Source organism: Silene latifolia, chromosome 8 (genome assembly GCF_048544455.1).
Source record: "Silene latifolia isolate original U9 population chromosome 8, ASM4854445v1, whole genome shotgun sequence".
Lineage (NCBI taxonomy): Eukaryota > Viridiplantae > Streptophyta > Magnoliopsida > Caryophyllales > Caryophyllaceae > Silene > Silene latifolia.
In genome coordinates, this window is record NC_133533.1 from 78,194,767 (window position 1) to 78,200,151 (window position 5,385).

At 42.0% G+C, this 5,385-nt stretch overlaps 1 non-coding gene across 1 annotated transcript; it reads right to left on the bottom strand.

Annotated features, from left to right (window-relative positions):
- Nucleotides 1-2,262: 2,262 nt before the first annotated feature.
- Nucleotides 2,263-2,369, bottom strand: LOC141597984 (small nucleolar RNA R71). Its single transcript, XR_012523189.1, has one exon. It is a non-coding gene; the product is annotated as a small nucleolar RNA R71 (small nucleolar RNA).
- Between the last annotated feature and the right edge of the window lie 3,016 nt (nucleotides 2,370-5,385).

Sequence of the window (5,385 nt, forward strand, 5' to 3'; positions counted from 1 at the left end):
CTCGTTATTTGGGATGTTAACCAAAGATAGGAAAGAAACCGTGATGTTTAGAGATGAGTGTAAGAGGTTTGATGTCCGAACGGTGGTAGTTGATACGTGCTAAATATATAGTCTTTTTAGCCTATTTCAGCACGTATTTCTATGCATTTTTATACTGTTTTTATGGTATTTTGCCCCGAATTGGCTACTTTGGTTCGTTTTGTCCATTTTGTAGAAATGAACGCGAAAGTAGTGGAATCGTACTCTTTTTCGTCCTTTTTGCATGCATTTAGAGGAGACGGGATTTTCCAGAGTGGGATATTGCGTTTGGAAGCGTCGTGGCACGCATTACGAGGCATTTAGGCGAGGACTTGAGCTGAAATGAAGACGAAGTACTCGATCGAGCAGTTTTACCACTCGATCGAGTGGTTTTTACGTCCCAAGATGGTCGATCGAGTAGATTTCTACTCGATCCTTAGCCTGCAGAAAGATGAGTTACTCGATCGAGTAACTTTCTACTCGATCGAGTAGATTTGCTGAGGTGTTTGCTCGATCGAGTGATTTTAAACCACTCGATCGAGTGGTTTCGCTGATTTGGGCTTCTAATTAGCCCGTGTTATGTTTATTTCGTGAAAACTTAATTACTTTGCTATTTAAGCACGCTTTACTAGGTCATTAGGATCCATCTTTCATTTATCAGAACTCTCTACTGAAAACTTGACTACGTTGCTTTATTCCTCTTCACTGTAACTTACTTTGGGGTTATTATTGCTCGGATTCGATTGTTCTTTACGCCGGTTCGCTTGATTGTAATTCCTTCTCTTCCCTTAATAATAATTACTCATTTGTTGTTTTAATCATTTATTCTATTTCGATTATTCTTCTGCCCTAATTTACTTTTATGCATTTTATTGTTTATTTCATAATGTTTACTGCTGAGAATTTATCTGCTGTTAGTTTAATTAGCGACATGAGTAACTAAACCCCTTTCATGTTGGGATTAGGGGATCTGCGGTAGGAATATGACGATGTAGTAAATGAAATAGATGAATTGATCATAAGACTTTGTCACCATAGCAATTTAATTGTGTTTATCGACTTAGTTGAGTGCACGCCTCTGAGTTATTCCTTTAATCTGGCTAAAATTAATCCTAGATCGAAAGATTGGACTAAATAGGCCTGCTATAAACAGTAGACTACCCTGACGAGAATGAAAGTTAAGTTAGTGGTATTCTAGGATAGAAAGTGGACCGAAAGGACCTTTCCACATCCGTCTTGTATTAATTCGTCTAAGTCATTTACAGCTGAGTCACTGAACTACCGTAGTGAACCGAATTCCCGACATGTCCCTTCTCTCTTGATAGTTCAAACTTATTTCTTACCTTTATTTCTCTTCCTTTAAACCTCTTAGTTTAGCAACCAATTCAACAACCCCCATTTGTTACCTTAAGATTAGAATTAGGCAACTGATAATTGCACCGCCTCCCTATGGATTCGATACTCGACTGCCTCTACTATATTTTAGTTGAGACCGTTAGGTTTATTTTTGATAGTACACGTATTTGTCAAATTTTGGCGCCGTTGTTCGGGAGGCAATTGTTTAAATTATTAGTTGTTTTATTTTTAGTCTTTCTTTTAGTTTAAGGGGCATCCGTTCCTTAAACTATTCTTATATTCTATTTGTAGTTTCTTCTTATGCGCAGGTCACAGGGTGGTGAACTACTACCATTCAATCCTGAGATTGAGAGAACCTTGCGCGCAAAGAGGAGATTATTTCAAGATCAACAGTCAGAGGAAGAGCCTGGTTCTCATTCTAGCTTTTACGAGAACGAGTACATTCGAGGAGGATCCACCTTCATCTCCGATTTCCACTTCATCACCGAGATCTGTCACATCTCCAGTCATGGTGAAGAAGCAACTATTGCCGATCACTGAAAGCCGACAGCTGCAAATCTCTATAAGGGATTTGCATTACCAGGGACGGACAGAAAATTCGAGCCGAAGCCATCCTATATCAATTTGGTTAAGAGAAACCAATTCGGGGGAGCTGCAAATGAAGATGCAGCCAAGCATATGGAGACTTTCATTGATTATTGTTGTTCCATACCCCCACCAACCGGTGTGACTCAGGACCAGGTGAAGGAGACCATGTTTATTTTCTCACTTCGCGATGCTGCAAGGGAGTGGTATAGGGATTTGGATCGAGCTACTAATGGGATAACTGACTGGAATTCATTGGCCTTGGCGTTTTACAAGAAATATTTCTCTGCCTCGAAGACCAATGCCATTAGAGCTCAGATCACGAGCTTTAAACAAGGTCCTGATGAGAACTTTCATGAAGCATGGGTCCGTTTCAAGAAGCTGGTGCGAACTATTCCGCACCATGGGTTCGAAAAATGGAGTCTATGCAATCAGTTCTATAATGGGTTGTACGACGACCAGAGGGTTATCCTGAATGCTGCAGCTAGTGGCAGATTCCAGGAGAATATGGGAGAGACTAAGGGGTGGAAAATCATTGATGATTTGGCCACCCACAAAGCTGAGTATGGGAATTCCAGGGGAAATCAAAGGAGAAGTGTTGAATCTCCTTCTGTAGCTGCATTAGAGGCTCTCACGGCGAGATTAGATAAGTATGAGTTGGGAGGAGCCTCGAAAGGAGGAATCTACCATGTGAATGCTGTTTCAGATGGTCCTTTCGTCTGTAAGAGATGTGGAGGAGAGGGACATATTTCAGATAATTATCCAAATTCTTATGAGTCTTGTGCTGCCTTTCAACATTACAGGCAGACAAACACCTATTATGAGCCGAACGTCCATCCCAATTTGAGGTGGAGTAGTCAAAATGTGCTCAATCCTACTCCTCCTCCGCACCAGCAGCAGCCGTGTGTCCCTCCACACAAAAATCAATTAGGCTTTCAGAAGCCTCCTTCTTTCACTCCTTCTAATCACGGTGCATCATCTTCCGATGGGGTGAATGAAATAGGTGAGATAAAGTCTATGTTGCAAGCCATTACAAAGCAGTTTCAGCTGAGTGATCAACAGAAAGATGCGTCCATTAAGGCACTTGAAACTCAAGTTGTCCAACTAGCCGCGAATCAATCCTCGAGAAAGCAGGGTCATCTACCGACTCAAAATGAGAAGAATCCACATGAGACGGTAAATCTGATAAATTTGAGAAGCGGTCGTTCATATGAGGGACCGGAAGTGTTGAAATCAGACCCGAGGAAGGCTGTAGCTGATGGTGAACAGTGTTCTTCGAAGAAAATAAGCTCACGGCAAAGCAAGTGCTCGATCGATTGATTACAGGTGGTCGATCGAGCAGAACTGGAGACGAAAGTGGTCGATCGAGTGGTTTTTCCACTCGATCGAGTGAACAGGAAGAGCAGACTGGTCGATCGAGTAGTTTTTCTACTCGATCGAGTGAGGCAGAAAATGGAGTTGCTCGATCGAGCGAAAATATCACTCGAACGAGTGAAATTGACGAAGATTCTACTCGATCGAATGGGTATGTTGGTCGATCGAGCAGTTTTGATGACGGGAAGCTTGTTCAAGAGCCTGCTAGTGCTCGTTTAAGCGAGGAATCACAGGAAAGACCTCGTTCGAAAGGTAAGAAGCGTCCAAAGGATACAGAACTTGCACCGGAAGATACATTAGAAGCGAGAAACAAGGGACTCGAGATACCCATCACGGTTCCCTTCCCGAGGCGGCTGCAGAATACTAAAGCTAATCAACAATTCGGCAAATTTGTCGAACTCCTGAGAAGCTTAGAAGTCACTGTGCCGTTCACTGAGTTGCTGACAAAGGTACCCTCTTATCTTAAGTTTATGAAAGAAATTTTATCGCGTAAGAGGATTATTAGTGATAATGAGACCGTAGTTTTGACTGAGGTGGGGTCGGCCCTATTTCAAAATAAGTTACCTCCCAAACAGTCGGATCCGGGTAGTTTTTCAATTCCATGTCATATCGGAACCCATTTGATTGATAACGCATTATGCGATTTAGGCGCTAGCGTGAGTGTCTTACCGTTATCTCTGGCTAAGAGATTTGGTTTGACAAAGCTGAGTTGTACCAACATGACTGTCCAGATGGCCGACCGTAGTTTATCACGGCCACTAGGTGTAGTAGAAGACGTACATGTTCAGATCGGGAAGTTCTTTATTCCCGTTGATTTTTTTGTCGTAGACATCCCCGAAGATGCACACACCCCTATCATTTTAGGGAGACCATTTTTGTCTACTGCCCGTGCAGTTATAGACGTCGGGGGGAAGACTTTGACTTTTCAGGTAGGGGACGAGGAGCTGATTTTTCATCAGTCTAAGTTCCGGAGAGCTCCCATGCAAGCTCAGCCTTGCAATGCTCTCTCTTCTATTGATCCTATTATTGACACTCCAGATGAAAATTTGGAGAAATGTGCTGCTATTGTTACCCCTCCGCCTCAGACTGAGAGCAAAAAGGAGGAAAGTTCGTCTGTTTTCCTTGCTGCAGGTATAGATGAAAGCAATGAAGGAGTTGTCAAAGGAAATGGTGCAATTAAAGTCGATCAAATTGGAGATGAGGACGCTACAGCTGGTGATAAAGGAGCAAGGACGAGGAAAGTTCGCGCTTACGTGGATGCGAACTATTCCCCTCCTACCGTTTTAAATGATTCAAATTCAAGCTCATGGAAGTTGAAGGGGACAGTCAATGTTGTTGAGATGACGTCCTCCAGTCAGGAGCCCTCCAAGGGGCTACTAAATTGCATTGGGAATTGAGCGGGGAAATGCCCCGTGTAACACTTTGTAATAGATAAATTTTGAATTTTCCGTTGAATTTGCTTTATTACTTTTAATTAGGACAATTAGTTTTAGACAGTTTTTAGCATAGATTTAAGACTATAGACTGTTCTTATGCGTATTTGGTATTTTGGGAAATTTTTGCACGTGTTTTTATGCAGGTTTGGGGAAGTTTTACGCATTCCAAGGGAAGAATTGACGAAATTAAAAAGCTTACGCAAGAAAAGTCCTCGATCGAGTACTTTTTGTACTCGATCGAGTGAAAAATTGGTCGACCGAGCACTTTTTCCAGTCGATCGAATAAAGCATAAAGTGGGACTTCTCGATCGAGTAGATTTCTACTCGATCGAGCAACTGGATCTTCAAAAGTCCTCGATCGAGCGGTTTAAAACCACTCGATCGAGTGAATACAACAGGACGCAGGGAGTTTTTGCCTTAAACTCTTATGTTTTGTTTCTAATTTCATTTTATCCCTAATTTCGACTAACCCCTTCCCTTATTACGATCAAATTCATCCCCAAATCCCATATTTTCTTGCCCAATTACCAAATCCACCTCCTACAATCCATTACTTGTCAATTAATCCTTCAAAGCCCCCTAATTTCCCCTTAATTTGTACTCTTTTACACGGTTT